The sequence below is a fragment of the Monodelphis domestica genome, chromosome 2, assembly GCF_027887165.1.
Source record: "Monodelphis domestica isolate mMonDom1 chromosome 2, mMonDom1.pri, whole genome shotgun sequence".
Classification (NCBI taxonomy): domain Eukaryota; kingdom Metazoa; phylum Chordata; class Mammalia; order Didelphimorphia; family Didelphidae; genus Monodelphis; species Monodelphis domestica.
Window position 1 is genome coordinate 279,180,972 of NC_077228.1, and position 22,867 is coordinate 279,203,838.

General features: G+C 39.8%; 1 long non-coding RNA gene across 1 annotated transcript; it reads left to right on the top strand.

Moving 5' to 3' along the window:
- The first annotated feature begins 6,355 nt into the window (after nt 1-6,355).
- On the top strand, nt 6,356-19,637 carry LOC103106379 (uncharacterized). The gene is made up of 3 exons (XR_462476.2): nt 6,356-6,468; nt 8,949-9,147; nt 10,880-19,637. It is a non-coding gene; the product is annotated as an uncharacterized LOC103106379 (long non-coding RNA).
- Nucleotides 19,638-22,867: the final 3,230 nt, after the last annotated feature.

Sequence of the window (22,867 nt, forward strand, 5' to 3'; positions counted from 1 at the left end):
CTAGCTCATTTGACAGATGAGGAAACTGAGGCAAACAGTGTTAAGTGTCACATAGCTAGGAAATATTTGAGGTTGGATTTGAACTCAAGTCTTTCTGACTCTAGGCCTGGTTGTCTATCCATTGAGCCACCTAGCTGCTCCTACCATTCCCATTCTTAACCCTACCTTCTTTTAGCTCTCTACCCTTTGCTCTCTCTCATATTATACTGCCAAACTGCTTTCATTTCTATCCACTGACATCCCTTCTTTTAAGGCCTGGGCTATAAATATTACTTTCCTTTTCTCTGAGGAGATTTTTGGGACAGATTTTAGACCATAGATTAGAAATAGGTTGGTTTCTTCTCCACCATCTTTGATACTGCTTCTCATCCATTGCAGAGCAGTCTAGGACAGGATTAGGAAATGATGTCAGTGAGAATGATCCAGGAACATAAAGTGAGAGTTCCCTCTCCTTCCAACAAAAAAACTCCACATCCCCTTCATGATTTATGCATGCATTGAACACTAGGGGGTCAAATGTTACTTCAAGAAACACAAAATGAGAAATTTACAGCAGAGAGCATTCTAATATACACATCTTACATAAGGACTTCTGATATGAAAGAGAAAAAGAAAAACAGTTCAAGCTCATTGTTTTCTTTCTGAGCAGCAATCATTTAGAAGCTGGCTTACTTTATATTGGATTTGGCATCGCAGTAAATTCTCCTGCCCCAGATAAACTACCAGTATAATAACTCATTTACCTCTAAATACTCCTCTCTGCTGAGGTGTCTTCTAGAACAAGAAGGGAGGTTTGGTTTTTTTGAATAATGGAAAAAAACTTAGGCTAGAAAGCTTTGTAATGAGAAATCTGAGGTATTCCTATCTTTGCTGGTTCTCTGCTTCTCCAGAGAGAGCAAGCTCCAAATTTAAGGAAAGAGGCAACAACGATTTTTGCTTTTTTAAACTCTTAGCAAGAAAGTTAGCCACATTTTTTTCAGATTAAAAAAAATATCCTTGGCTGTCTGAAGCCACAAATCTGACAGTTAATGACTAATACCCCCTAGAGGGGCTTCTATACCCATCTCTACATCCCCTTGCCTGGTATTTAAACTTTCTGAGCTTTGCTCGGGAATACTAAATCAAATGAATTCACCTTGGACTGCTGCGAAGTCTAAAAGCTGAGGAGGCTTGTGCTAAATCAGTTTCTCTCTAGGCTTTGGTTCTCAGGCTAATAGCCACAAATTCAACTTAATGAGGGCTCCCGAAGAGGCCTATGACAGCTTTGCTAAATTACGAACAAAGAGAGCCCTGAGCCGGAGTGTAGGGGTTGTTTGCTTTGGCGAAGGGAAGGTGGCTGGGCCCCAGCCTGGGTGTTTGCCTGACAGGTTGGCTTGATAAGTGGGCTGCTAATGAAACACTGCTTGGTGATGGCCCTCATACCATCTGCCATGTGCTGATAGAGGCCCATGACTGCTGTCCCCTTAGGCATGCCAGCTTGACAGAAGCAAAGACTTCACTAATCACAAGTGATTTTGGCTTCTTTTGCCATCCCCACTATTGTGAAGTGACTTTGGTCCTTTTTTTTCATAGTGGTTTTTAAAAGTCAAATCCTTGAAGTTGTGCTGTTTGTTGTGATGAATTGTCTTCACCTACAGTTTATATTCAGGAAAAAGGCCACCTTGGCTGCCCCTACACTGCTTAAGGCTCCCTGCCTTATCTCCTTGGGTCAGAAGATCAAATACATTTCATCAAAAACAACTGCAGGTTATATACACCATAGCTGTTGAGTTTTTTTTTTAACCCCTCTCTTCTGTCTTAGAATCAATACTGAGTATTGATTCCAGGGCAGAGAAATAAGAATTAGGCAACTGGGGTTAAGTGACTTGTCTAGGCTCACACAGCTAGGAAGTGTCTGAAGTCAAATTTGAACTCAGGACCTCCTATTTCCAGGTCTGGCTCTATTTACTGAGCCATCTTGTTATCCTCATTGTTAAACTTTAATAGGAAATATCCTTTGAGTATCTGGCTCTACTTGCCCCTTATTTTGTAGGTTTCTTGAGGGTAAGAACAGTAGTTGCAGTGAATCTTGATTCAGTGGAAGAAATGTTTCATAAAGGACATGAAGTCAAAGGCTTTAGAGAGGCAGAGGGAAATTTTCATCTGTATCAGAAGGCTGCAGAGTTGAAGAATTCGAGATGGTGGAGGAAAGAAAGAAGGTCCACCTTACACTTAGAACTAAGAAGCAGATATAAAGTTCTTCCTATGGAGAGGAATGTGCCATTTCTTTGAAAAAATTATTTTAAAACATTTTTTAATCAGCAAAAAAAAACATATCTTTTTCTTCCTCTTATCTTCTTTCTTCTCCAATTGAGAAAAAACCCAACAACAATAAAATCTCAATTATAAACATGTATCATCAGGCCAAACAAATTCCTTATCTGCTGGGGGGGGGGGAAGGAGGGGAAGTCTCATTCCTTACTTGGAATTCTTCACTTCTCAGAAAGTGGGTAGCAATTTTTTCATCATGAGTTCTCCAAAATCATGATTGGCCAGTATGTTGATCAGAATTTCTAAGCCTTTCAGAATTGTGTGTCTTTACAATGTTATCATTGTTTTCCTGATTTTGCTGACTTTCTTCTTTATCAGTTTGGACAAGTGTTCCCAGTTCTCTTTGAAACCATCCATTTCATCATTTCTTACAGTATAATAGTATTTAATTGTATTTATGTACCAGAACTTGTTAAGCCATTTCCCTGTTGATAGTTACACCTCCTCAGTTTCTAACTCTTTGCCATCACAAAAAGAGCTGTTAGTAAATATAAAGAAGGAAATTATAAGTAAATTAGGTAAACATAGAATAGTATACCTGTCAGATCTGTGGGAAAGGAAAGAATTTAAGACCAAGCAAGAGATAGAGAATATTACAAAATGTAAAATGAAAAATTTTGATTACATTAAATTAAAAAAGTTTTTGGACAAAGAAAACTAATGCATCCAAAATTAGAAGGGAAGCAACAAATTGGGAAAAAATCTTTATAACAAAAACCTCTGACAAAGGTCTAATTTCTCAAATTTATAAAGAGCTAAATCAGTTGTACAAAAAATCAAGCCATTTTCCAATTGATAAATGGGCAAGGGACATGAACAGGCAGTTTTTAGATAAAGAAATCAAAACTATCAATAAGCACATGAAAAAGTATTCTAAATCTCTCATACAGAAATGCAAATCAAAATAACTTTGAGGTACCACCTCACACCTAGCAGATTGGCCAATATGACATCAAAGGAAAGTAATAAATGTTGGAGGGGATGTGACAAATTTGGGACACTGATGCATTGCTGGTGGAATTGTAAACTGATCCAACCATTCTAGAAGGCAATTTGGAACTATGTTCAAAGGGCTTTAAAAGAATGCCTGCCCTTTGATCCAGCCATACCACTGCTGGGTTTGTACCTCAAGGAAATAATAGAGAAAAATACAGGCACAAAAATATTTATAGCCATGCTCTTTGTAGTGTCAAAAAACTGGAAAATGAGGGGGCATCCATCAGTTGGGGAATGACTGAACAAACTGTGGTATCTATTGGTGATGGAATACTATTGTGCTAAAAGGAATAATAAACTGAAGGAATTCCATGTGAACTAGAAAGACCTCCAGGAACGGATGCAGAGTGAAAGGAGCAGAACCAGGAGAATGTCGTACACAGAGACTGATATATTATGGTACAATAGAATGTACTGAACTTTTCTACTAGCAACAATGAAATGATCCAAGACAATCCAGAGGAATTTATGAGAAAGAACACTATCCCCATCCAGAGAAAGAACTGTGCGAGTAGAAACAGAGAAGAAAAAAATATGATTGATCACATGGTTTGATGGGGATATGATTGGAAATTTAGACTCTAAATGATCATTCTATTGCAAATATTAGTAAAATGAAAATAGGTTTTGAACAACGATACATGTAAAACCCAGTAGAATTGCTCATTGGCTCTGGGAGGGGGGATAGAGGAAAGGAGGGAAAGAACATGAATCATGTAACCATGGAAAAATATAAAATAAATAAGTAAAAAGATTCTAGATATTGAAAGTACCTCAAGCAACTGATACAAGAATGATAGCCATCATCGAGACAGTGAGAAAGGAAGTGAAAGTATTTCTCCTATTTTTGTCCCTCAAAAGAAATCCTCTTTAAATAAAATTATTTTTGAGGCAAAAAAAAAACAACCCAACAACAACAAAAGTTATTAGAGGGCAGCTGGATGGCTCAGTGGATTGAAAGCCAGACCTAGAGAAGGGAGGTCCTAGGTTCAATTCTGGTCTCAAAGACTTCCTAGCTGTGTGATCCTGGATAAGTCACTCCCCCCCCCCCCACCATTACATAGCCCTTACCACTCTTCTGCTGTAGAACCAATACAAAGTATTGATTCTAAAAATGGAAGGTAAGGGTAAAAAAAAACTGTTAAAAAAATATTTTTGTACATCCTCAGAATTTGTTTTACTCAAGATGAATCCTTTCCTTAATCTACCTATCTTCTTACTTCTCTTCCTTTTCCCACTTTCCCTCATGTTCCTCTATTTTGTAAAATATATTATTGCATCTGCCTCCCCCTTGTGACCAATGCAGATGAAAGTGAGGTTCAAGCATCAGTCACTTCTCTTATCCCTCCCTCCAACTCTAATTATGTGAGATTTCTCCAAACCATACTCCATTTTTTATGCTACAATTCCAGTTTTTCAAAGATTTTTAAGACATAACAGAACCACACCCAGGGTTTCTTTCTCACTATTACCCCTGTGAATATTTGTATCATTTCTCCATATTGGAATGTAAACAGTTTATCCATGATTAGTCCCTTGAAATTGCTTACTTCTGTTTACCTTTTTATATTTTAATTGACTCCTGTGTTTGTATTTCAAAGTTTTTATGCAGCTCTGATCTTTTCATCAGAAATGCTTGGAAGTCCTCTATTCAATTAGAGGTTCATATTTTAATGCTGTAGGATTCAGTTTTTGGGAGGCAAGTTATTCTTAGTTTTAAGCTTTTATCCTTTGCAGAATAGAATATTGTTTTGCAACACCCCCTCTTCTTTATAGTAGTAGCTGCCAAATCTTGTGTGATCCTCTCTGTGGCTCTTGTATACCTGAATTCTTTTTTCCCTAGATGCTTACAATATTTTTGAATGGACATAGAAACTCTGGATTTCAACTATGATGTTCCTATAAATTTTCATTTTGGGGTTTCTTTCAGGTGAAATCTTTTCGCCATAATAACTTTAAAAATTGAAATGATTATTTTGTTTGCTCATTCTTAGAGAATATTTCTTGATTCTGAACTTTATGTTAGGCTCAGGCTTTTTTAATGCTTTTGTTAAGGCCAGGCCCCTTTAGAGGAAATTTTTGGGATGATCCTGCAGCTGATTTATTGGGAGTTTTGAGTGTGTTATGCTATTCCAGGATCTTAGGGGCAACTCTGATTGGGAGACTTATAGGCTTTAAGTGTTCCCAGAGTGGTCTGATCTAGGGCAAAGTCTGATCACTACCCACAGCGGTCTGAGTTCTTTAAGTTCCTGACCTGATTTTAGGCCTGAGCAGCATGTCTATGGACTTGCCCCTTTTGGAGTTGTGCTGAATTAAGCCACTATAAGCTAGCTGGACAGAATTGTAGACTTTCCTTTGGTTATTCCATTGTAGGCTTTAGACTAGGCTTGCAGCTGGAACTGAGGACTTAATTTTCCTCCTAGGGCTGAGCTCTTCAGCATCTGCTTTCTTCTGATGTTGCTCTTTGCAGAGTCCATAGTCTGGAGCCTGCAAACAGTTTCTCAACCTGTGATGTACCCATTAGGTATAGATCCTCTCCTCAATCAGCCCTGAATCTATGACCCAGACTGAGTGGTAAATCATAGAATTGCAGGTTTGCACCTGTTCCTTTACTTTGCCTAAATTCCAGCCCCTCTATTGGATTTCTTTGGAGAAGCTGTGGGGGTTTGGAGAGAGCTTGTTTTTACTCCTTCCTGCTACCTAACCATTTGGCCCAGCATTCACATATTCCCTTTCTGGTAGAAGTAGTTGCTTGACTTCCAGGGAATAAAGATGTGGATTTAAAGGTGTTATCAGGTGAGAGATTGAGCATTAAGTGTCAAAGGAGGGAGAGATGAATAGTTGTGCTTGATAAGTCCCAGTGGAAAGATTCTGAAGTAGCTACTCACTCACCTCCACAGAACAAGATGCCCCTCCCAGGATAAGCTCATCATTCCTTCCCTCACCATAAGCTGCTAACTCAAGCTTTTAACTCAAGCCTTGATTGACACCACCTTCCTCAGCCTCTTCTCTCCTCTAATTGGAGGGCTGGAGTATGGAGTACTAAACTCCTCCCAGCGCCTTCCTTTAAAGTGGGGAGAAACTGGCTTCTCTGTTCATTTCACTTCACATCTGCTGCTCTTCCTGGTTTCAACTCTGTGGAACAAGATTCCCCCATGCCAGGTACCCTTTGCTATCCTCCACTGCCCTTCTGCTTCCTTTTGTGTGTTGTCTTTCCTATTAGATTGCAAGCTCTTTGTGGGCAAGAATTGTCTTTATTTTTATTAATTGTATCCTCAGTACTTAGCACAGTGCCTGGCACATACTAGGCACTTAGTAAATGTTTAGTGGATTATTGGTTTTGACAGTAACGATGGAGATGTAGGCAGCTTTCCCAGGGCATGTAGCTAGGGCATGCCAGAAGACCTACATTTGTTACACCTGATGACTATAACCCAATTCAGATGATTTAATCCAAGCGATAGTGCCAAAAGGAATTTAGGAAGCCTTGCTAAGGATTATGAAGTTCTAGGTAAAAAAAAAATGAAAATTTTAGGAATATTGGTGGTGCCAATCAAAGATAAGGGCTTCAGAAGAAGAAAATGGAAGATTTGAGAAGTCAGCAGTTAGTTAAATGTTGTAAAAAAAAAGCATTTATTAATCACCTGTGTTGTGCCAGGCACTCAGGAAGTGGGGACACAAAAACAATAATGAAAACAGTCCTTGTCCTCAAGAAGCTCATAATATACCAAGGGAAACAATATATGTAGAGAAAAGTAACTACTAAAATTATGCAAAACAAATATAGAAAGTGAGTGATTTGGGTAGGTATAGAAATGGGGAGCATCAACAATTGGAGGGATCAGGAAATGGGAAAGTAGCTCTTGAGATGAACTTCTAATGAAGTTAAGAATTCCAAGAGACTTGGAATTGAGTAAGGAGAATTTTCTAAGCATGGGAAACAGCTTATTTAAGAGCATGGAGACAGGAGATGGCTTGTCATGCATGGAGAGAACAGTAAGTAGTTTAGCTTGGCTGGAATGAAATGTATTGTGGGACAATGATTACAATAAGATGGTATGTGAGAGCAGAATTTAGATATCTGGACCATAGTTTGACATACAGGAAAAGTAGGCTTATGTCCAGAGATGGATAGACATAATAAGTATAATAAATTTGCTTGGAATCTTGCAAATTAAATTGAACTGAAAAGGAATGGGGAAGGAGAAAATTACCATCATATATCCACCAAGCTACATATTGTAGAAAGCAGCTATAATATAGCAAGAAAGACCTTTGGTGAAACACTGGTTCTAGAAGGGTATTAATGATTCAGAATGATCAGGAGGAGTAAAGGCTGGGTGTGGGTAGAAGAGCATTTCATGGTAATAAGATAGGCTCATGAAAGCCTGGTGGAGAACATTTGGGGGAAGAGTAATGGCGGCAGGAACAGATTGTGATTGGATGGTTTTCTAGACTAGCTAGACAGAAAGGGGAAATAGAGAATGCACTTGGAAAACAGATTATAAGCCTGGCACAGAGGCATAATCAGGACACCTGCTGGAGCATTCCCTGCCAAAGATAGAGAACTGGAGGCGTGTATGTGTGTGTATGTGTGTGAGAGAGAGGTGGAAGGGTACAGTGATAGTCTCATATTTTGCCCTGTTAATACCATATTTGAGTTTAGTGTTTAGTTCTGGGCACTATATTTTGTGGAGGAGATTGATCAATTGACTGGTGTCTAGAGGAGGAAGAGGAAGATGTTGTGGAGACTCAGCATATGATGATTGACAGCATAGGATGCTTATGTGAACTGGGGGTGTTTAGCCTAGAAAAGGTTTAGGATGGACTTGAAAGCCTCGTTCAAATATCTGGAATGCAGTCATGTTGAAAACAGGATTAAATAAATTTATTCTCTTTGGTCCTAGAAGATAGAACTAGATAGATACAGTGGATAGATGTTACAAAGAGACAGATTTAGGAGCATTGAGGTGGCTTGGTGGATAGAGAGCAAGGTCTGGAGATGGGAGGTGTTGAGTTCAAATCTGACTTGAGACACTTCTAGTTGTGTGACTTGGGCAAGTCACTTAACCCCAGGTGCCTAGCCTTCATCTTCCTTCTGTATTGAAATTCATACTTTAATGAATTCTAATAAAGCAAGGGTTTTAAAAAACCCAAAGAGAAAGATCGACATAAAGATGAACTTTAAAACAATTGCAGCTAACCAAAAAGTGGAATGGGATATAATGGGCATTCCCTTCCTAGAGGTGTTCAATCAAAGAAAGACCAAGATATACTGTAAGGGGGATTCTGTTTAGACCTAGCCTGGACTGTCTCCTAATCCCCTTTCATAGATACTATATTCCAGCTGATATGTTATGTGGTTCTGTGAAATTGTACCAATAGAAGAAACATAGAAAGAATTGCTAATGAGGGCAAAAAAGTAAAAGTCCTGGGGGACATTTTTTTACATACAATGCCAAATAGAAACAAGGAGAATGTATATGAAACTGCAAATATCTATTATGTATAACTTTTTGTTTTAGAGGATATGATTTGAAGTATATTGAAGTTAGTTTTGTTTGTTATAGTTTAGCTATTCTCTTTATTTAGCTTAGTAGATATACAGTGACCATTTTCTCTTTTCTCTTTTCTTTTTTCAGTTTCTAAACTGTTCTGTTTAAGACAAGATGATATTTTAATCTCTACTATCAATTCTAAGAATATAGAATGCAAAAGGAAAAGCACATTTGGGAAATAAATGAAGTGGTAATAGAGGGACAAAAATGAGATTTCTCTTTATGGATCATGGTTTAAAACAAAAGAATAATGGACTTTTGGCATGGCATATACCCAATGAAGGTTGGTAAAAATTCATTTACCTGGACCTATGGGAATCTAAAGTGGTACTGTCCTTTTTGCAACTTTTACCTTCTGTCTTAGCATCAATACTTGAATAGTTCCAAGAAAGAAGAGTGGTAAAGGCTAGGCAATGGGAGTTAATGATTTGCCCAGGATCATAGAGATAGGAAATGTCTCCAGACAGATTTGAACTCAAGACCTCCTGTCTCTGGGCCTGGCTCTATACCCACTGAGCCATCCACCTGCCCCCTATAGACTTATTTCAATTGTCAATTCAATTCAATTTCAATTCAATAGACTTTCAGTTGAATAGTGCTAGTTGGTGGGAGAAAACTTTCTATACAGATCATAAGTCTGGTGCAACAAAGAACAGCAGCAATGACACAGAAAGAACAATAGTAGGGAGGCCCAATTGAGGGAATCAAGATTTGAGAAGTGAGCTGCAAAACTGATAGCCTCAGGTGTCTTTCTATAAATGTACAAAGTATGAGTATTACACAGAATGAGCTGGAGGTGCTTTTACAAAGAGGGAAACATCATATTAAAGCATGGTGGAAAAGAATGTAGAGGTGGAATTTGGGCTGAGAAAAGTGTACCTTATTCAAAAGCATTGGCATAGATAAATGAGGTGTGGTAAAATATTGTATATTAAGAAGATACTTCTTAACTGTGTGACTCTGGGTAAGTCACTTAACCCCAGTTGCCTAGCCCTTACTACTCTTCTGCCTTGGAACTGATATTCAATATTGATACTTGTTTTTTAACCCTTATCTTATGTCTTAGAATCAATACTAAGTATGGGTTTGGAGACAGAAAAATGATAAGGGCTAGGCAATTGGAGTTAGGTGACTTATGCATGGTCACACAGCCAGGAAGTGTCTGATTCTAGATTTGAACCCAGGACCAGCCATCTGCAGGCCACCAAGCTGTCCCTACACAATCAGTTCTAAGACAGAAGGTGCCTTTTTTCTTTTTAAACAAAAACAAAGAAGATACGTTAGGAATCCAGAAACCTGGGGAAAGGGAATTTTTGGGTGAGGAATGTTATAGGTAAGAGAGAGTTATAAGCATGAAAAGAAGGTTTGCAGAGGACAGAGGCAGGGGACCAACAGGGTGAAGATTCTGGAATTCTGCAGGAAGGGTTAAGCTGTTACTTAGAGACTGTGGAGGCTAATGGTCTCTCTCTCCGGAGGTATCTGGGGAGTGTGGCTGCTTGTCCTTAGGGGCTGATCCTATCCTGATTCCTATCCTGCTTGCTGTCTTGTGTGCTGTATTTCCTTGAAGAAGGACCTGGTGATCCTAAAACACCTGTCTGCAGGAATTGTAAGCTCAGGTCTAGGTCCTTTTGGATCTGGGACCTTCCCTGGGCCCTGCCAGGATTACCACAGACCAATACCCTAAAATCAGTCAAGGAGGGTTTCAGTAAGAGCAGGGATGGGAGATTTCCTAGGAAGTGAGGAGAGGTTTTAGTGTAGATCAACCACTCTGAGAAGATCCCTGAGATTTTTAGTTACAGAGGTTTAGCATTAGGGTTATTCCAATCCCTTTTAGCCTTTCCCTATTTCATTAAACTACTTTCCAATTTTATTGAGTGGTCTGTGTGTATTCTCAGTCTCTGAGCAACAGCTTAACCCTTCCTGCAGAATTCCAGAATCTTCTCCCTGTTGGTCCTCTGCCTCTGCCCTCTACAAACCTTCCTCTCATGCTTATAACTCTCTCTTACCTATAACAGGAGAAACAGAAATCCAAGAACCTGGAGACAGAGAACATTTGGGTGAAGATGAACACAAGTAGAAGCTGAAGTGGTGCCATTGTCTAGTGTACTACAGACCACCTTGACGAAGGAGGAGTGAGCCAAGTTTGGGAATGGCATTACCAACCTGGCATCAAGTATGCTGTTGTGGTGATGGGATACATCAACTGTTTGACTATTCCTTGCTTCAGCAGGAGGAGTAAATAACAAAGGGAAACGCTATTCCAGACCTGAGCTTATCAATAAGGAGGAACTGACTGTTGAACATATGAACCTTGGGGGGTCAAGGGACTAATGTATCAATAAGAAAGAGAAGAAGGGAAACTGGGCAGCGACTAACATGTACCCCAGATTTGGGGACAGCAGATTTCAAAGGCTTCAGAGATAGGGTAGTTAAGAGTCAGTGGAGTAATATTTCGCAGGGGAAATTGACCATAGGGGGATAGGAAACTCTCATGAAAAGTAGGAAAACTTCTCTTTTGAAGGCATGAGCACAAATGATTCCAATAAGCAGGATGAGGGGTAGCTGTGATATAGACACAAAGAGAACACACTGATAAAATCAGAATTTCAAACACATTTATTCAACATAGAAGGGAAATAATTGAGGATGGACCTAGGGTGGTTAAGATGACTCAGGGGATAGAGGCCAGGCCTGGAGACAGGAGGTCCTGGGTTCAAATGTGGTCTCAGATACTTCCTTGTTGTATAGGCAAGTCATTTAACTCCAATGACCTAATAATCCTTACCACTCTTCTGCCTTGGAACCAAGAGGTTCTAAAATAGAAGGTAAGGGTTTATTTTAAAAAAAAAAAGTCAAGATTGCTAAAACTCAGAATGAGCCAAGACTGGAGAGAAAAATAGGTAGTAAAAAAAAAAACCCAAACAAACTGTTTTTATTTCTTTAGGTGAAGAGAAATTAAAAAAAAAAAGCTTAGAATGGTGATGATGATAAGATGATGATAACGGACAATATAATAAGAAGGTTGACCTATACAACCTTTATTTTATTTGTTTTCTCTGCCAAGGAGAATGGGATAGAACAAAAAGAGAATAGAGAGCCAAGATGAATGTGGAGAAAGTTGGTCAACATCTAGCTGCCTTCCATGAATTCAGTTTGCTGGGCCCAGATTTAGCACACATTTTGGAGTAAAGAGCCAGCAGAGATGTTTACTGAGTCAATGTCAGCAATATTTCAAAGAGTTATAGATTTAGAACTGGAAGTAATTTAGTCCAACTGCTTCATTTTGTGAATTGGGAAACAGCATGGAGAGACTTTCCCAGGATCATACACCTAGTAAATGTCTGCAGTCGTTTTTGAACCTAGGTCCTCTGACTCCAAATGCTGTGCTCTTTCCCCCTAGCTCTTCTGCCTTATAAATGGTGCTTAATATTGATTCTAAGACAGAAGGAAAGGGTTTAAAAATAAAATAAAATATCCTAAAGGTTGTGTCACTTTTTAAACAAGGAAGCAGGTGGAGTTTACAAATAATACTTTACAGATTTTGTTTTTTGGTGTAGAGAACTCTTCCCTTCTTATGCAGATGGACAACTAATTTGCAATCAGATAGTCTTAGGGCATTAGTTGGGGCATTAAGTTAAGTAACTTGCTCCAACTAGAGTATATCTGAGACAGGACTTATTTCTTACATTTATTCATTACATCATGCTGGTTTTGACCTAGATTTTTATTGCAGGCAGAATTCTTTGGAACATTATTAAAGTGATGGTTTGTGGGTACTTACAAAGGGAAGTGTTGATCATTAAATCTTAGCATTGCTTCTAATCATGCCAGACTAAACTCATTTTCATTTTTGACTGGTTTACTAGACTGGTAGATTGGAAAAATTCTGTAGACACGGCATACCTAATATTCTATGCTAGACTTTGATTTCAGGCAAGTAGGGTTATAGAATCATAGATTTAGAACTAGAAAGGACATTAGAGGTCATCTAGTCCAATCTATATATCATAGATGAGAAAACTAAGTGTAGCTATCTGCAGCCACAAATTAATATCTTCATGGGTGGACACCTGAGGAGGAAAGTTAGAAACTGAGGGAAAGTGGGTGAAGGGGATGGAGAGAGAGAGGAAACACAACAAAGGAAGAAAGACTCAGAGACAAAGAGTTCAATGACATGGGCTCCAGCGTGCATGCTCTTCTGATGATAGAAAAGAGAGAGAAAGAGAGCTACACGTGTCCCCAATCTTTTATTGGAGAATCAAAGAATGGGGAATGGGAGGAACATGTAACATGGCATATAATTTTACATTGACTCAATTGACAACTACAAGATCAAAGAGGAGGAGGTTAATCAAATATGTGACTTGGTGAGGAATCTGGTCTGCCAAGGTAGGAACTAGGACCCTGTGGCAGCTAATGTCCTACCCAGGAATTCTCTTGACCTTTGGACTGTAGGTTTGGAGAGTGGTCAGAATTAATAGAGTACCAATTAAATACAATGATCAAGAAATAATGATTATGAATCTGGTACATGAGCACATAGGTTACAATATTGATATATTCTAATCTTAAAAGTGTTATTGATATATCTATGATGCCATACTAAGGCCCATGACCCAAGTCATAAGTGATTTGAAGTGATTTATCCAAGGTCCCCCAGATAATAAGTAGTAGAGCCCAGATTTTAACTTCATTCTTCTAACTCCAAATTCAGGATTCTTTCCACTATGCCAAGCTGCCAAAGTCTATCATTATGTTTGTTGACAAGATGGGAAGGCATGGGCTAGGTGATAGGGTAGGTGGATTTTGATCTGGATAAATGTCCAGCTCCATAGAAGTATCATTACTAAGCTGATGCTATTTTGGAGAGAGGTCTCTAGTGGAATGTCCCCAGGATCTCTACTAGGTCTTGTACAATTCAGTATTTTCATCAATGACTTGGATAAAGCCATAGATAACCTGCTTATTAAATGTGTAGGTGATCTGCAAGTGGAAACACATAGCTAACATATGGGATGGTGGAATCTGAATTTAAGACATTTTGATGAGCCAGGACTTTGGGTCAAATTGCAAAAGCTGAAAATAAGGACAAATGGAAAGTTCTGTATTTGGGTTCTGGAAATCAACTCCCCCAATACAGAATGTACTAAAAGATGTTTTCTCTGTGATTTAAAAAAATATCTTTAGTCCTGAATATTTATATGCTGTTGACCACTAGTAGTCAAACTAGTGACATGAAGCACACTAAGATGGAAAGCTTGGGTAATCACGTGGAATTTAAACAAATTTCCAAGCCATGCCCCTGTTCCTACATATTTAGAGAAGGCTGATCAAGGAAGGGAATTTCCTTCCCACTGGTCAAAAACCACAGGAAGTAATAACTTAAGGGGGGCAGTATAGCCTGTGAAATGCACAGCCACCAGCCACATCTGTGCTGTGTTCATGTTTGAATGTTGTTGCCCCTTTCCCTCCCCCAAGGGCTGAGAACTGGGAAGGAAGGACTTTGGAACTCATTGCTCTAGTGCCTTTAGGGATAGGTGGCTTACTTTAGGAGGCTGTGGTAGGAAAAAAAAAAGCAACAAGAACTCCTACCTCCTTTTCACTTTCCCATCCTTCCCCTGTGATTTGTGCTTCTATGAAGGGATGCACACTAGACATGCACTGATACTGATACCTACTCATGCAGATAGACTTAGACACAGTGGCATACAGATACATAGACAACCTTACCACATACCCTTACATCTAGACACATACACAAACTATACACACATCTACACACACATCAGCAGAATAGACAGGGCTGTCTTGGGCTCATTTTCAAGGCTTCTTCCTAGTAGAGATGTTCTTAACTTTTGGAGGAGTCTCACCTTTTTTCTGCAGTAAGTTTTGCCTGGCCTTGACAAATGCCAGGATATCAGTGTCTGTTTGTCTGTCTCCAGTGAAAGGGATGGATGAAGAAGGCCTTCCTAGGAACCTGAAATAATGATGTCACATATTACATAAGGTAAACATTTGACATCTGTATAATGCTTTTAACTTTTCAAAATGCTTTTATATCTGTCATCTCATCTACAGGGGAGTCCTCTGGGGTCATGGTAAGAGCTGTGAATTTACAACCAGAGGACCTGTGCTCAAATCTTCTCAGCTCCACTGTGAATTCTCTGTGTGACTTTCAGTGAGTCACTTAAGCCTTTCTGAACTTCAGCTTCCTTATTAAAAAACAAACCCACCATTATTTTCTATCTTAGTAACAACTGTAATAATTCTAAGACAGAAAGGCAAGGACTAGGCGGATAGGGTTAAGTGACTTGCCCAGGGACACATGGCTAGGAAGTGTGTGAGGCCAGATTGGAACCCATGTCCTCCTGATATCAGGCCTAGCACCCTATCTACTGAGCCACCTAGCTGTCTTGTCATTTGTAAAGACAAGATGTATTAGATAACCTCTAAGGTTCCTTTCAGCTTTAAATATTTCATTTGCTACTAGCAGCATTGCTTATATTGGACTCCACCATTATCTGACCTCTTCCTTCTCCCCAAACCCTCCTCTCCCTTGGGGACCCCTTCTACCTCCCTCAGTTCATTACCAGGAAACTCATCATCAGGGAGACTATCAGTTTTAGCACTCGGACCTCATTTGTCTCTTTTCCTTTGATTGGAGGGCTAGAAAGTGGAGCAAAAATGCCTCCCCAAACTTGTATTTGAAAAGGGCTTTGAAGCCTCCCCACTATTTTATTTTTATTTTTTATTTTCCACCCAACCTACCTGTACTACTTGGATTTGACTCTACTATCATGTCGCCTCTGCCCCAGTCCGGCACTTCCTCTCAATCATTCCCTATACCTACCGCCTTTTCAGTTTCCTTTTTTGGACTGTTTTCTTCCATTATATTGTAAAGTCCTTGAAAGTCGAGACTCTTTTCCTTATTTGTATACCTGGTCCTTATAACAGCTCCTGATATACAGTAGGTGCTTAATAAATGTTTGTTATATCACGAGATCCCAAAATATGTGATTGGCCAGACTTCCCAATGTCTTTCTCACCCCTCTGGTTGTGTTTTTCAACCTTGGTCTCTTAAACCAATGGAGATTGCAGGTTGAAGACTTATGCAAGGGAACGATGGTCAGGGGCAGTCAGGTAGTACAGTGGATAGAGAGCTAGGCTTGGAGTCCAGGGGACCTGGGTTCCAATGTGGCCTCAGACATCTCAAGTACCCAGCCCTTACTGCTCTTCCATATTGGAATTGATACTTAGTAAAGGTTTTTTATATTTTTGTTTTTCTGTTTTTTTTTAAAGGAAAATCATTGTTCTGGGACTGAGGAGGAATGCTCAGCACATACAGTGTGATAGGCAGGAATATTTATGCTCTTAGAACTGGGACAAACAGCTTTTTAAAGTTGTGACACTTTTTCATTTGATTTTTTCCAACACTCAACTGATGGTATTCTCTACTTAGAACAGTAATAATAGCAAACATTTACATATCACTTTAAGGTTTGCAAAGCACTTTACACATGTTATGTCATTTGGTCTTCACAACCATCCTGGGAGATAGGTGCCCCATTTTTGCCCCCATTTTGCAGTTGGGGAAACTGAGGCTGAGAGTAGTTAAGTGATTTGCCCAGGGCCACACAGCTAGTAAGTGTCTGAGGCCAGATTTGAACTCAAATCTTAACACCAAATCTTAGCACTCTGTGTGCTACATAATGGGTATCTTACTTTAAAATTGAAGGGAATGAAAAGGAATCCACTTCTTAGAGGACTGGATGACATGCTTAACATAAATTGAAACACCCTGGGATGTTCCAAAACCAAGTCAGGAAGCACTGTCCTAGGGGGCATTTATTTTGTCTTCCTGCTCCATGTCTGTTCCCTGTATAAACAGATTATACAAATAGGCCAAGGCATTGCTAGGCTAATGGCTTTCTCTGTTGTCTCAAGACTTTTAAACAAATGTGTTTCCTATTTACAGTCACTGGACTTCAAAAACAAACACAGTTCAACACCAACCTGGTTTCACTTAGTTTTAGCAACTTAAAATGAAAACTTGGCGTTTGTGGCGGGGTCAGTGGTGGCTTGTGGCAGTTCAGGAACCCCCTTCTGAAAAGCCATTTTCCCTGGGTAGAGAGCCCAGGAGTTGCTCTATGCTAGATGGAGGGAAGTATTAGTTCTGTGTCCTTAGGTCTGGGAACTGAGTGCCAAAGCTGGGCTTGAGAGACTTCCTACTTTCTTGGCTCCTTCCCTCCCACAAGATTAATTGAAATGGAATCTAATCCAATTCCACAAGCATTTGTTAGGTTGCTTCCTGACATCATATCAGTCAGTGGTCATCAGAGACTCCTTGGTAGCCAAAGCTCTTCTGTGGACTAAACTTCTTTAAAAAAAAATTAAAATTTTATTTATGCTCTCACTTTTAAAAACCATAGCTGTCACTGACTGACTGCTCTGGGGTCTTAATCTGGGGGTCTCTGGATAGATTTCAAGGACTTGTGAACTTGGATGGGGAAAAAAAATCACATCCTTATTTTCACTAACTTCTAGTTGAATTTGTATTTGCAATTGAAATGCATTGAAAATGCATTTCCTTTTTAATGAATGTAGGCAATAAAATTATTCTGAGGGGAAGGTCTATTGGCTTTGGCATACTGACTGAGATGTCAATGATATATAAAAGGTTAAGAGCCAAAGCCTAATGACTCATTCTCCCCTGTTCAAGTCCATGTTCCCCATCCTCCCCAGGACATTTAAATAAAATAAATCAACATGTGAGGGCAGCTAAGTGGTGCAGTGGATAGAACCTTGGGCTTGGAATCAGAAATGCACATCTTTCTGAGTTCAAATCTGGCTTCAGACACTTACTAGCTGTGTGACCCTAGGAAAGTCACTTAACCCTGTTTACCTCAGTATCTCATCTGTAAAATGAGCTGGAGAAGGACATAGCCAACCACTCCAGTGTCTTTGCCAAGAAAACCTCAAATGGTGTCACAAAGAATCAGGCACAATTGAAATCAACATGTTGGCTCATTAGTTTAAATTATTTTCTAATTTCTAAGGCTTTGCAAGCCTTAAATTGCTTATGTAAATGTTCACAAAGGTTACTGTTATAAGAGGTTAAAATCATCAGATGAAGATTGCAAAAATCAAATGAAAAAGTGGCACAACTTTAAAAGGCTGTCTGTCACAGCTCTAAGAACATGGCCACTCCTGCCTGTCACACTAAGTGTTGAGCATCCTTCCTCTGTCACAGGATAATTGAGCCTTCAACTGTAATCTCTGCTAGTTTAAGAGACCAAAGTTGAAAAGCACAGCCAGAGGGATGAGAAAGAAAATAGGAAGTCTGACCAATCACATATTTTAGAAATAATTTAGTTAGTCCAGCACCTCTTTGTTGAGAAGCCAGAGGCATGCTTCACTGACAACTTAGAACCAACTTTGCTCTTGGTGACTCTTTCCTCTCTAAAACCAGCTTCCCTTTTAATATTCTCCATATGTCTACATGCTCCAAGAAGGCTTCGTTAGGCTCAGTGACATTGTGAAAACTAAGCAAGCCAGGAGTTCAGATAAGAGTAGGAAAGGGAAGCTCTTCTTATGGCTGTGGTACCCAGAAATTGTTCCTTCTCTCTCTGGACTTTAATTTACTTCTTAAAAACCCTTACCAGAATGAATACTGTGTATTGGTTCCAAGGCAGAAGAATGGTAAGGGCTGGGAAATGGGGGTTAAGTGACTTGCTCAAGGTCACAGAGCTAGTCTCTGTGGACTTTAAAAGGCTTCTGACTTGTATGAGGGCTGAGTGGCCATTTCTGTTGGTAACTTGGCTGCCGGAAGAGAAAAAGATCAAGGTCCTTGGTTGGATCTTCATCTATGCTCGGAGTCTCTCAGCACTTCAGCCTACAATGATCTCTCCATGTTTTCAACTATAGCATTTACTGGATATTTATTATATTTTTTGGACTATATCTTGGATTTATTTGGTATAGGGAATGTATTATCATGATGCATATCAACATCACCTCCATAATTTATTCTTAGAGAATTACCTGGGGCAGAGAGGTCAAGTGACTTAAGACTTATGCAGGTTCACACAGAGGTAGGACTTGATACCAGGTCTTCCTAACTCCAAGGTCAACTCTATCTTTTATGTCATGTTCTCAGAAAACATTTAACACTCATTTTCTAGTGGTGTTATCTTTTCATTTGCATATTTCTAATTTCTCTATCTAGACCATAAGCTTCCTGAGAGCAGGGGCGATGTGTCTCATCCTTCTTTGTATGCCCCTTTGTATACCCCCTTGAAGAGATAGTGTGGCATAGTGTAAGTACCCTGAGGTGTTACAAAAGCATAGTAGGACCAAATTCTAAAAAATACTAGACGTGTTTGAATTTAGCCTTTGATACTAGGTGTGTAGGCAGGGACAAGTTTGCCTCTTTGAGCTTCAATTTATCATCTAGGAAATGGGGATAATGATATAAAGTTGTTTGGGAGTATCAAATGAACCAATATATGTAAAGTATTTTGTGAACTTTATAAAATATTGTATAAATGCCCTGCTATATGGCTATGGATAAGTTCTCGGACATCTCCATATCCTAGACAGTTCTCTTAATACTAACTGTGGAGGGAATGTCCATACTGGAAATTCCTTTCCACGATGAAATCCTAGGTTTGGTTCTTTCCATTTCCTACAAAGCCCCTGCCACATGTAAACCTCAAATTTCCTTAGACTTATAAATGTTGGAAATTTCACCATTGGGATATTTCATACTTGGAAAATTTCTTACTGATAGTCTATTGGAATGGGAACCCCATTGGCATGGGAGGTTCCTTCTCTTCCCTTCTTAAGATTACTTTAGGACAGAAACCCTTTGCTGAACAATGGAAAGGACTTTGACCTATGCTTAAGCATAGAACAGGAATTTCTTTGAGTCATGATTGATTTTAGAATTGATACAATGGAGATACTTGGAATAAATCTCCACCCTATTCAGTCCTAACAGGATTGAGTAAGGGCTGCAGCCTAGATCAAAATTTAATTATTCCAATCTCTACCCTACTCAGGTTAACAGGATTTAGAAAGGGCTGTAGCAAAGGAGCAAAGAGTTAATCATTTGAAAATATGACCTTCAACAGACATGTGCAAAGCCTCTGGGCGGTCCTGGGTTAAGATAGAGCCTCCATTGGCACAGGGAAATTGATGGATAGGTGATTGGTAGATGTGAGGACTGAGGGGAGGCAACTTGGAGGTTTTCCTAAAAGATAGGGGGTCTGAAGACTCCAGAGGAGGGAGGAGTAGTTGGTCGGTGTGGTTCGTGTGGGCTCTGAGAAGCTTGCTCTGAAGGAAGCTGAAGGTGGGGGCCTCTGAGACTGTTTCTCCATTTTGGTCACGTGAGTAATAGGGACTGATCTCTTTTCTTTGCCCCAGCTATCTAAGGGCTTGGGCCTTTTGGCCCAGCCTAAACAGAAGGGGTATTTAAGCCCTATTTCCTTCTCTCCCTTTTCTCTCTCTCTATCTCTAATTACTTCCTCCTATTGTAATTAAACTCCATAAAAGATTGACGGCTGACTTAAGTTTTCATTTAGGAATTACATAGCTGATTCCTTGGCGACCTTAAATTAATATATATCAGTCTTTTAAAGTGATTCCCTTGTAACACACACCAGTTATTATTATAGAGTACTTTTTCATGTTGTCTACATAGAATCTCTATTTGGCTTTGAAAGGAGGTCTGAATAGGAATAAAATGCTTATCTGTTTCTTGAAAAGTACCAGTGTATTGAATTTAGGATGCCCCTATAGTTTCAATGATTATCTTAATGGCAATATTTCTCAGATCTACTTAGGCAGCTCTAACCTCTTCCCCAACCTCCAGACTTGCATCTCTAATTGTCTCTTGGACATTTCAAATGGGATATCCATAATGGAACCTATTGTATCTCTCCTGCCTCAAACTTTCCCTTCTTCCAAACTTCCCAGTTATCCAGGCTTATCCAGGTGTCATCCCTGCCTCCTCTCTCTTATGCTGACCCCCCATCTAATCTGTTGCTAAGTCTTGTAGATTTTATCTTCAAAACATCTTTTGTGTATGTCCCCCTCTACCCTCTGACTCTGCCACCATGTTGGTGGAGGCCCTCATTATCCAATTCCTGGACTATTGCGATAGCTTGCTGGTTGGTCTCTGTGCCTCAAGTCTTTCCCTACTACATTCCATCTTCCATTCAACCATAAAATTAATCTTAAACTCCAATGGATGGCTCCCTATTGGCTTTTAGGATCAAATATTAAAAAAAAATCATCTGTTTTGTATTCAAAATCCTTTCTAACTTTCCCCCTTTTATCTGTCCAGGCTTCTTCCACTTTAATTTCTGCCCTATACTTTGTGACCGGTTTAGTGACACTGACCTTTTTGCTGTTCCTCCTACAAGATATAACATTTCTTCACTCTGTCCATTTTCACTGACTGTCATGTCTGGAATAGTCTCCTTCCTTGTCTCCATTTCCTGCCTCCCTTAGCTTCTTTTGGGTCCCAACTAAAACCCTATCTTCTTCCCAGAAGTCTGATCTCTCTTAATGCTAGTACCTTTTGTTGGCTGATTAACTCCAGTTTATTGCATAAATCTATTTATGTCTGGTTTGCATGCAGTTATTTTCATCTTATTTCCATTAGACTGTGAGATCCTTGAGAGCAGGGACATCTCTGGCCTTTCTCTATAGGCCCAGGGCTTAACAGAGTACCTGGCACATAGCAGACACTATAGAAATGATTACTGCCTGCCTGCATGCCAGTGTATTCCAGTTCCCTGGAATAACCAGTGACTCTATCTAGTCACTAGTCACTAGTCACCACTAGGTGGTGGAGTGACTCTATCTAGGCCACCTGAGTATGCCTTGAAGAAGGATGATTGGGCTGGGATGCTGAGAGTCTGTTGGAGATTCCAGGAGGCCCCTGGTGCTTCTTGGGAGTTGGCAAGGTAAGAAGGCTGTGGAACTGTCTTTTTGCCCATACACAATTTGGGAAGAAGCTATGGTTGTGGAGAAGCCAGACTGACGATTTACCACCTCTCTGCCCTGCTTTTATAAATGCATCCTCTGAGGAAGGACCACAAACCTTTCTTCCTCGTTGTTCAGTGGGTTCTCCAGGTTTCTTGAAGGAGGGGGAGGGAAAGGCACTTTATCCTTGAGAGTCAGGTCACTGCAAATGAAACAAAACAAAGGGCATAGAAGGGGTTTGCCCGGGAGGAAGTCCACACCTTGAAGTTTGTGGTGTGTGTATATGTGTATGTATGTGTGTTGATGTAGCTGAATTATCACATTGTATTATTTTTAGGCTCTATCTTATTCCCTAAATCCTAAATTGAGCCAAGCCAGAGTTAACAGCTGGGGGTAGTAACTAGGAATGAAGAAAAGAGTCCAGTGTTCACTGGCCCCAAAGAGTCTATTCATCAACCCATCTCTCCCCACCATTGGAGAGTTGGAGTGGGTCTACAAATGGCCCCCTGGGCTTGGGGCATCTTTAGGAATCTTGAGAAGAGAAGCCATGTAGTGATCAGAATGGTGAACCCAGGTGGAGAGAAATGTGGTGGCTTATTTAGGTTATAGATGAGAGAGGTGCCTTTATCATCCAAGGATGACCTAGTGTAAATTTTAAAACTACTCCACCCTACTCAGACCGTACTTTAGAAGATCTGATTTAACTATTTCCTGATTAGTAACAATGGAGATACTTGCTCTAACAAAATCAAGTCTTGGGAACTCTATATTTCTCCACCCTACTTAGTTTAACAAGGTCAGGAATGTCTGTACCATACTCAAGGTTTAAGTATCTGAGAAAATGGCCTTCAACAGACATGTGCAGAAACAGCGGACAGACCCCTGGGCTGTCCTAATTCAAGCTAAGCTAACATTGGTACCAATGAGATGCAGGAAAGTGACGTAAAACTGTCTATATAGGGCACATCAGTTCCTCTCTTTGGCCTCTTTTCCCAGAGAGGTGTCTCTGGCTG